We start from the raw sequence: 11,342 nt of genomic DNA, 5'->3' as shown, positions 1-11,342 counted from the left end.
GAGCTGGCCGCCCGGCCAAACTGAGCAATCGGTGGAGAAGGGCCTTGGTCAGGGAGGTGACAAAGAACCCAATGGTCACTCTGACAGAGCTCTAGAGTTCCTCTGTGGAGATGGGAGAACCTTCCAGAAGGACAACCATCTATACAGCACTCCACCAATCATGCCTTTATGGTAGAGTGGCCAGACGGAAGCCACTCCTCAGTAAAAGGCACATGACAGCCCGCTTGGAGTTTGCCAAAAGGCACCTAAAGACTCCCAGACCATGAGAAACAAGATTCTTTGGTCTGATGAAACCAAGATTGAACTCTTTGGCCTGAATACTAAGCGTCACGTCTGGAGGAAACCTGGCACCATCCCTACAGTGAAGCAAGGTGGTGGCAGCATCATGCTGTGGGGATGTTTTTCAGCGGCAGGGACTGGGAGACTAGTCAGGATTGAGGCAAAGATGAACAGAGCAAAGTACAGAGAGATCCTTGATGAAAACCTGCTCCAGAGTGCTCGGGACCTCAGTCTGGGGCGAAGTTTCACCTTCCAACAGGACAACGAACCGAAGCACAGAGCCAAGACAACACAGGAGTGGCTTTGGGACAAGTCTCTGAATGTCCTTGAGTGGCCCAGCCAGAGCCTGGACTTGAACCCGATCGAACATCTCTGGAAAGACCTGAAAATAGCTGTGCAGCAACGCTCCCCATCCAACCTGACAGAGCTTGAGAGGATCTGCAGAGAAGAATGGGAGAAACTCCCCAAATACAGCTGTGCCAAGCTTGTAGCGTTATACCCAAGACTCGAAGGCTTTAATCGCTGCCAAAGGTGCTTCAACAAAGTACTGAGTGAAGGGTCTGAATACATATGCAAATGTGATATTTACGTTTTTTATTTGTAATAATCTTGCAAAGATTTCTAAAAACCTGTTTTTGCTTTGTCATTATGGGGTATTGTGTGCAGATTGATGAGGGGAAAAAAACATTTAATCAATTTTAGAATAAGGCTGTAACGTATCAAACTGTGGAAAAGTCAGGTGGTCTGAATACATTCCGAATGCACTGTATATCTTATGATAAACAAAAAATATAGTTTTAAGTGAAAAGTAGGCGTTGGTCTAAAGCCGAAAAAGAAAGGAAATTCATGAGGACCACAATGCCTATTCCACCCATGCTCTACCAAGGTTTTCCAGCATACAGTTTTGACCTACTACAGTAGCTATGTTGGTCTGTTGTACTTCAAACATTGTGTATTCAGGTTGCTTAGGATTCAAACCTTCTCAAATAGCCTAATTCATACTCTTAGAGAAGTTACTCCCACAATAATGTGATTTGTACTGCATACAAGTTAAAGTATTGGATTAAATCACACACCACACCATTCCCATTCCAGTACTTTAAGTGGTGCCTGCCTTTATTTCCTTAACCCTTTTTATTTAGCAATATGTAATTGAGAAAAAATATATTTGCGTGTATTTGTATTTTTGCGTGTGTTTTGGATCATTGTCCTGCTGCAGAACCCAAGTTCGCTTCAGCTTGAGGTCACGAACAGATGGCTGGACATTCTCCTTCAGGATTTTTTGGTAGACAGCAGAATTCATGGTTCCAGTTATCACAGCAAGTCTTCCAGGTCCTGAAGCAGCAAAACAGGCCCAGACCATCACACTACCACCACCATACTTTACTGTTGGTATGATGTTCTTTTTCTGAAATGCGGTGTTACTTTTACGCCAGATGTAATGGGACACACACCTTCCAAAAAGTTCAACTTTTGTCTCGTGAGTCCACAGAGTGTTTTCCCAAAGGTCTTGGGGATCATCAAGATGTTTTCTGGCAAAAATGAGACATGCCTTAATGTTATTTTTGCTCAGCAGTGGTTTTCGTCTTGGAACTCTGCCATGCAGGCCATTTTTGCCCAGTCTCTTTCTTATGGTGGAGTCATGAACCCTGACCTTAACTGAGGCAAGTGAGGCCTGCAGCTCTTTGGATGTTGTTGTGGGGTCTTTTGTGACCTCTTGGATGAGTCGTCGCTGCGCTCTTGGGGTAATTTTGGTCGGCCGGCCACTCCTGGGAAGGTTCACCACTGTTCCATGTTTTCGCCATTTGTGGATAATGGCTCTCACTGTGGTTCGCTGTAGTCCCAAAGCTTTAGAAATGGCTTTATAACCTTTTCCAGACTGATGGATCTCAATTACTATCTTTCTCATTTGTTCCTGAATTTCTTTGGATCTCAGCATGATGTCTAGATTTTGGTCTACTTCACTTTGTCAGGCAGGTCCTATTTAAGTGATTCCTTGATTGAGAACAGGTGTGGCAGTAATCAGGCCTGGGTGTGGCTAGAGGAATTGAACTCAGGTGTGATAAACCACAGTTGAGTTGTGTTATAACAGGGGGGGCAAACACTTTTTCACACAGGGCCATGTGGGTTTGGATTTTGTTTTCCCTTAATAATAACAACCTTTATTTCAAAACCGCATTTAGTGTTTACTTGTGTTATCTTTGACTAATATTTACATTTGTTTGATGATCTGAAACATTTAAGTGGGACAAACATGCAAACAAATAACAAATCAGGAAGGGGGCAAACACTTTTCCACACCACTGTATATATATACTGCTCAAAAAAATAAAGGGAACACTTAAACGACACAATGTAACTCCAAGTCAATCACACTTCTGTGAAATCAAACTGTCCACTTAGGAAGCAACACTGATTGACAATACATTTCACATGCTGTTGTGCAAATGGAATAGACAACAGGTGGAAATTATAGGCAATTAGCAGGACACCCCCAATAAAGGACTGGTTTTGCAGGTGGTGACCACAGACCACTTCTCAGTTCCTATGCTTCCTGGCTGATGTTTTGGTCACTTTTGAATGCTGGCGGTGCTTTCACTCTAGTGGTAGCATGAGACGGAGTCTACAACCCACACAAGTGGCTCAGGTAGTGCAGCTCATCCAGGATGGCACATCAATGCGAGCTGTGGCAAGAAGGTTTGCTGTGTCTGTCAGCGTAGTGTCCAGAGCATGGAGGCGCTACCAGGAGACAGGCCAGTACATCAGGAGACGTGGAGGAGGCCGTAGGAGGGCAACAACCCAGCAGCAGGACTGCTACCTCCGCCTTTGTGCAAGGAGGAGCAGGAGGAGCACTGCCAGAGCCCTGCAAAATGACCTCCAGCAGGCCACAAATGTGCATGTGTCTGCTCAAACGGTCAGAAACAGACTCCATGAGGGTGGTATGAGGGCCCGATGTCCACAGGTGGGGGTTGTGCTTACAGCCCAACACCGTGCAGGACGTTTGGCATTTTTGCCAGAGAACACCAAGATTGGCAAATTCGCCACTGGCGCCCTGTGCTCTTCACAGATGAAAGCAGGTTCACACTGAGCACGTGACAGACGTGACAGAGTCTGGAGACGCCGTGGAGAACGTTCTGCTGCCTGCAACATCCTCCAGCATGACCGGTTTGGCGGTGGGTCAGTCATGGTGTGGGGTGGCATTTCTTTGGGGGGCCGCACAGCCCTCCATGTGCTCGCCAGAGGTAGCATGACTGCCATTAGGTACCGAGATGAGATCCTCAGACCCCTTGTGAGACCATATGCTGGTGTGGTTGGACCTGGGTTCCTCCTAATGCAAGACAATGCTAGACCTCATGTGGCTGGAGTGTGTCAGCAGTTCCTGCAAGAGGAAGGCATTGATGCTATGGACTGGCCCGCCCGTTCCCCAGACCTGAATCCAATTGAGCACATCTGGGACATCATGTCTCGCTCCATCCACCAACGCCACGTTGCACCACAGACTGTCCAGGAGTTGGCGGATGCTTTAGTCCAGGTCTGGGAGGAGATCCCTCAGGAGACCATCCACCACCTCATCAGGAGCATGCCCAGGCATTGTAGGGAGGTCATACAGGCATGTGGAGGCCACACACACTACTGAGCCTCATTTTGACTTGTTTTAAGGACATTACATCAAAGTTGGATCAGCCTGTAGTGTGGTTTTCCACTTTAATTTTGAGGGTGACTCCAAATCCAGACCTCAATGGGTTGATAAATTTGATTTCCATTGATCATTTTTGTGTGATTTTGTTGTCAGCACATTCAACTATGTAAAGAAAAAAGTATTTAATGAGATTATTTCATTCATTCAGATCTAGGATGTGTTATTTTAGTGTTCCCTTAATTTTTTTGAGCAGTGTATATACATTATTTTAATAGCAGGACACTGTAAAGTCCATTATTCCACTGAAGAGTATGATTTCAGCTGTTTGAGGTTTGAATTCTAAGCAACCTGGCATACACATTGTTTGAAGTACAATAGACCAACATAGCTACTGTAGTAGGTCAAAGCTGTGTGCTGGAAAACCTTGGAAGGTCACTGGAAGGTGATTATGCAACATTATTATACAACATTATAATACAGCATAACACAGCAATACAAGTCAAGTAAAAATGCACAATAATGACAAATGGCAACAGAAATAATGTAGTTATTAGTATTTATTTAATATCAAAAGCTGATTTTCCAGAGGGAAGTGAAAAACCAGAAACCCATTTAAGCCAATATAGAGTAAACTTGAAAAAAATCCCTGATCTCTTCTAACAAGATAATCGAGCAAGCTCCTGGAAAATACACAAATAATCAACATGTAGCCTATTTACATACATTATTGACTGTCACATTGGATGGCTCAGAGAGTAAGGCATAAAGTGGCACAAACTGCTCAGTGTCCTGCGCCAGCAGAGAGCCTGTGCTACTTCTCCCACTGACATCCTAGTCATCCACCTCGGTGGAAACGACTTCTGGTGCGGCAGATGCGCGGATTTAGAGGTGGTCATCCGAATGTTTCACAGGACAACGGTGCTCTTCTCTGATATCGCCAAGCGGAGGAGCTGGCTGTTCCAGTGGGACCAGAAGATAAACAAGTGTATAGAGAAGGCCTGGGGCTCCGTCAATCAGCTGGTGTACGCATTTCAGGGAACACAATCCACCACCCTGCCATTAAACATTGTGTCCCTGGGCTATACTGTAGGGGTGGAGTGCATCTGACGGATGAGGGCAACGATGTATTCCTTGAGAGTTGGTCTCTCCAGTCTCCACTGTCTCTCCAAGACGTTGAGAGTTGGTCTCTCCAGTCTCCACTGTCTCTCCAAGACGTTGAGAGTTGGTCTCTCCAGTCTCCACTGTCTCTCCAAGACGTTGAGAGTTGGTCTCTCCAGTCTCCACTGTCTCTCCAAGACGTTGAGAGTTGGTCTCTCCAGTCTCCACTGTCTCTCCAAGACGTTGAGAGTTGGTCTCTCCAGTCTCCACTGTCTCTCCAAGACGTTGAGAGTTGGTCTCTCCAGTCTCCACTGTCTCTCCAAGACGCGAGCAGTACTACACACACCACAGTCCCTGTCCATTGCCACTCAACAATGCTCTTCTAAGTAGTATAACATCTTACATATTTTGCCTGATTCCGTTATTTTTTCTCTCCCAAATTCCGTTCTCCCCATTTTGTTTTTCCGTTTCCCCTCTTTTTCCCCCCAGATTTTTGCACTAAAATTGGTTGTTCTAAGTCCACAACAATGATTTAACCACATCAGGAGACCACTTTTGAGTCTGGGAAAATTCTGAGACATTTTTATTTTTTTGTGTAGTTACCATTGCGCACCTAGCAATAGGCTATTGTTTAAAAACGTCTGAGCAATAGGCTATTGTTTAAAAACGTCTGAATCTCCCGAGTGGCGCAGTGGTCTAAGGCACTGCATCGCAGTGCTAGCTGTGCCACTAGAGATCCTGGTTCGAATCCAGGCTCTGTCGTAGCCGGCTGCGACCGGGAGACCCATGGGGCGGCGCACAATTGGCCCAGGGTAGGGAAGGGAATGGCCGGCAGTGATGTAGTTCAGTTGGTAGAGCATGGTGTTTGCAATGGCAGGGTTGTGGGTTTGATTCCCATGGGGGGCCATTATGAAAAAAAAAATACAAAAAATAATGTATGCACTCACTAACTGTACGTCGCTCTGGATAAGAGCGTCTGCAAAATGTAAAAATGTTTAGCGATGTTTTTGTAGTGCACATGTGATTATAGAGTTTGCAAAACAAATACCCACTAGATTGATGCAAATAATCATGATATCATTCTGCCAGGTAAGCATAGGTTACTTTGTAGTTAACATTGAACCTTTTACTGCAGTGGGCTAAATCAGAATCACACAGTGCTTCTTGGTAGTCTTAAAGAAATCTACTTTGAAACAAAAGTATACACCTCATACATATGGTTATGGAATTAAAAAAATAAGACACCTGTACCCATGTCAGATATAGAGTTGAAATGTATTACATTGAGTTTGCATCCCAATATTACACTTTATATACATCACAGAAGACTGAAATATAACAAAACCGTTTGACATAGAAACACCTTTATTTTTACAATGTTGATTAAATTATGAAAAATATTAATAACATTCCACCCATGAGGCCACTAGAGGGCGATTTGGTCATTTGACTGCAGGAAAGGGTTTTAATTTTGAAGGTTTTTGTGAAAGCCTTTACATCTACCAGAAGCTTTTTCAGCATCATCCTAACATATCATCCTAAAGGCTATCCAAAGTGGTAGCTGAGCGCACAGCACAGACAGACGGGGAATTCTCATTGCCTCTTCAGGAAGTTGCAGGAAATACGAATCACTGATGCATTCTGTTCATGTCTTATGATAAACTTGGGCAAATTAATAATTTTTCAATACATTTAGTTGATTCCCTACGAAGTTCAATACATTTATTTATATTGTTGAATTCCGTTTTGTTGTCTGGATTGCGTGATTCCGTTCGCATTCTCCATATCGTGGATTTTATATGGCCCTATAAGAGCACCTAATCATTGAAAATAAGCACACGGGAAGGCGCCGGTCGGGTGTTGGGCGAAGGCCACGGTGGGGAAGATGGCGGAAAAGGAAATAAGGAAGAAAGTGGATCTTCTGAAAGATCAGCTGAAGGAGAAGATGATGGACAAGAAAAAAAGGGGGATATCGTCAACATTGAGTTGTGCTGGTGCCTAGATATTGAGATAGGTCTGGGCAATTATTCCCCCCCCCCCTAATGTTAACCACCTTCTTAAAAGTCTGGTATGTGGTTCTCTGTAACGGCCGGACGGCTCATGATGAGAGGCGGGGAGTGTTGTGTAACTCCAATCAAGTTGATTTGCAAATTTTCATCGGCATTGGGGTCATATTGGCTTAGATATAATGGTAGGGAGATTTTAATTTAACATTGAGCTTCAATCAATACCTGGAAGCTCAGAAGTGGTCAAGTATAGAGCTCTACTCAAGGGGGAAGTGTAGTGGCTCTCTGTAGCAGACGGCTGGGAGAGCTTCACAGCAGCTCTTGTCGCTCCAGGTATAGTTTCCCTGGGGGTACAGCGTCATCATGGTACACTGGCCCTGCATGGGGGTCCCTGGCTCGCCCTTGGCCCAGTGGGTGAAGGACACAGCAGCCTTGCTCAGCCAGTACCACTGCCCTGTCAGTGAGCTCCTACGGAGGCCTATCCACACCTGACCCTGTGTCTGTCCCTGAGCCTGGGTCCCAGACTCCATCAGTTTATTGGTCACGTGAAGTAGGAAGTCTTCTGTGTTCAGGCTGACCAGACTGTAGCCCTGGTCTTGGCAGTACTTCAGAGACTCTGGCCAGCCACCCTGCTCGTCCCCAAGTGACACAACCTCTGGCCTCAGCAGACAGCCCTTAGAATCTGTGCATACAAAACGCACACACACACACAGAGAGAGAGAGAGAGCGAGAGAGAGTGAGAGATCAATATATTACTTGAAAAATACTTGCATACAGACACACAGACATGAATGATATGCATAATTCACAGCAATACAACTCAATGAAACCTCTACAACACCATACCTGGATCTGTGCTGAGGCTGTCAGCTGGATTCCCAAAAACCATGCCGTTTACCTCTCCCAGGTAGTAGGCGGCCATTTTGGAGGAACTATGCCAGATGACATGCTTCCTATATTCTGTTCCAAAGTCAATGAGTGCCCAGGAGTACTCCGTCCCCATCATGGGAGTCCATGTGATGTCCAGGGCGGTGTTCCCCTGATGCACCCCCTCTGTCTGGGCTGTAGGGGCTACTAGCAGGGCCTGGTTCTTCACGGCGTTGAGGGAGTGGAGGAGGTAGCAGGAGGAGAAGCTATGCGTTGGGATGAGGCTGAGTAGCAGGCCTGGCCTGAGGAGGGTGAGGGAGACAGGACTGGAGGTCTTGACCAGGGAGGAGCCACCAGGGAGGAAGGGATTGAAGGGCAGCTTGTGGGAAGACTGCAGCTGGAGGGGCTCTGTGGGGGGTCCGCTGAGTAAACTCACACTTTGGTTGGTTGTCAGCAAAAAAGTAGTTTCATTCAAAGCTCCATTCTCAAAAGAGGGGTGCACAAGGTATTCTGACCCCCAAGCTGTGACTGGGTACAGAGGGTTGAACAGAAAACTGCAGGTGCAGTTAGTCACAGTGGCACATGGGTGGCCGTACAGAACTGCCACGGGGTGGTCGGCAGACACGTGTGGTTCTGGCAGCGATCTATTGAGCCAGAGTTAAACCAGTTGGAACGGCTGGAGTGAGACAGTCTTGTCCTCACCCGCTGGCCCTGAGATGGTGACCTTGTTAGTTTCTTTATGGTTAATGATGATGAGACTAAACAAGCGGTTCCGTGGGTCTATTTGAGGCTGAGTGGGCTTCATCTCAGGTATAAGGGGGACATGGTACTCTGTACCCAAGCTCTCCAACGGTGGGACTACCATGGTCTGGATGCTTTCGCCTCTTTGGCTGATGGCAAGGACACTGATGTTGTTGTTGCTGGTCACATGCAGGGTCTGGTTGGAGAATTTTGACCTCTTGAGTTCCTTCATGTTAATATCTGTCTGAATCATAACTTCCTCTCCTGCATTCAGGTTCCTGGTATCTGTGTAACCCAGTTCCTTCATGGTAACAGTTACCGTGGTGCCACTATGTAGGGCTGTGATTACAACTCTGTTGTCAGGCTGAGTGGGATGGTAAAAGGCGATGTTCTCCGGGAATGCAGTGATGAACTCTTTGCCAAAGCTATGAGGAAAAGAGAGTGCTGTGGACGCTAAAGAGGGGTAGAAACAGCGGAAACATCAATTTTCATATACAATCAAAACAATTCTGCTCCAGGATAAGATTATTTAATCAACAAAAAGCCCCAAATGTGTCAAAATACTTATGAGTCTGTGTTTCATATTGTTTAACTAATAAAGGAAATTGTATTTTAGGTGACTATGTGCTGTTGATGACAGACGGGGCGTACTACAGGCCTGATCGGTCTGTTTTCTCTTCATTCAACACAACAGGCTCATCTCAACAGTCTAAAATGGCTTCCTCTCCTATTCTCCTTTCCTTCATCTGCACTGATCTGAAAGGACAGGATAGGTGAAAGCTATACAGTGGATGCAGTAATCTGAAAGGACAGGATAGGTGAAAGCTATACGGTGGATGCAGTAATCTGAAAGGACAGGATAGGTGAAAGCTATACGGTGGATGCAGTAATCTGAAAGGACAGGATAGGTGAAAGCTATACGGTGGATGCAGTAATCTGAAAGGACAGGATAGGTGAAAGCTGTACGGTGGATGCAGTAATCTGAAAGGACAAGATAGGTGAAAGCTATACGGTGGATGCAGTAATCTGAAAGGACAGGATAGGTGAAAGCTATACGGTGGATGCAGAATTCTGAAAGGACAGGATAGGTGAAAGCTATACGGTGGATGCAGTAATCTGAAAGGACAGGATAGGTGAAAGCTGTACGGTGGATGCAGTAATCTGAAAGGACAAGATAGGTGAAAGCTATACGGTGGATGCAGTAATCTGAAAGGACAGGATAGGTGAAAGCTATACGGTGGATGCAGAATTCTGAAAGGACAGGATAGGTGAAAGCTATACGGTGGATGCAGTAATCTGAAAGGACAGGATAGGTGAAAGCTATACGGTGGATGCAGTAATCTGAAAGGACAGGATAGGTGAAAGCTATACGGTGGATGCAGTAATCTGAAAGGACAGGATAGGTGAAAGCTGTACAGTGGATGCAGTAATCTGAAAGGACAAGATAGGTGAAAGCTATACAGTGGATGCAGTAATCTGAAAGGACAGGATAGGTGAGAGCTTTACGGTGGATACAGTAATCTGAAAGGACAAGATAGGTGAAAGCTATACGGTGGGTGCAGTAATCTGAAAGGACAGGATAGCTACTGTATATGGTGGATGAATTCACTTCCACCATGTTGTCAGTTTTTCAAAGGAGATGAGATGTATTTATTGAGATGCACCCAGTTTCTCTTCCCCTCTACCTTTACAGCATCTCTAATGACAGAGTAAAAACAGGTCAAAGCTGTTTAAAGGCACAGTCAACTTAGTGTATGTAAACTTCTGACCCACTGAAATAGTGATACAGTGAATTATAAGTGTAATAATCTGTCTGTAAACAATTGTTGGAAAAATTACTTGTGTCATGCAAAGTAGATGTCCTAATCGACTTGCCAAATCTATAGTTTGTTAACAAGAAACTTGTGGAGTGGTTGAAAAATGAGTTTTAATGACTCCAACCTAAGTGTATGTGCTATAAAACATGGTTAAAACTATAATATTGATATCATGCATGGTGCATCCATAGCTCTGTCTATGAATTTGAGTGGTTACATTTCTCCAGCCCCATCCCTCAGTCTTTTAATGAAACAGGGGCAGGGATCTGATCTTGTTATTGTTTCAACTGCTGATTGCTGGTTTATATCGATTTAGGTATCTCTTCAGAAATGCATTTGTTCAGAAACAGTACTGGTACAGGTGATAAATAAAAAACTTAATTCTGAGCTCTTGTTCATTACTTTTCATGTATTATATTTCTTAATTGTTTTTTTATTTAAGTATGATTACAGATTATCCACTAGTTCTCAAAAAAAAAAAGAGTTAACATTGGAATGCTACATTTGTAGAAGCATAAAGACAAAGTAAGTATCCTCTTACCTTCAGGCAGAAACACTCTTCATCTTCCCTCAGTTTACTCACCAGTCAAACTGTCTTGCTTTTCCTCCTTGAAAACACATTGACACATTTCACAGTCAAACTCTTGACATTTGACAACTCTTTGCATTGGAAGCAGACAGAGGCCTGGAATACTGGGATGTGTGTGGGTGAAAGGTGACAGGTGACAGAAAGGGAAGGTTTTGTTAAGTAAAATGGTCATAGCACCATGACACACTCAATTCCATTTCATAGCTTGTTGCCATGCACTCTGATGTTGAAATTCAGTTTCAAACGGTTTTAAATTACAAAATGAAACAGAGTTGACCCCACCCGTTTTAAATGCTTGTACAACA

This window comes from Coregonus lavaretus (assembly GCF_964263955.1).
Source record: "Coregonus lavaretus genome assembly, chromosome: 3".
Lineage (NCBI taxonomy): Eukaryota > Metazoa > Chordata > Actinopteri > Salmoniformes > Salmonidae > Coregonus > Coregonus lavaretus.
This window is presented reverse-complemented; position numbering follows the sequence as displayed.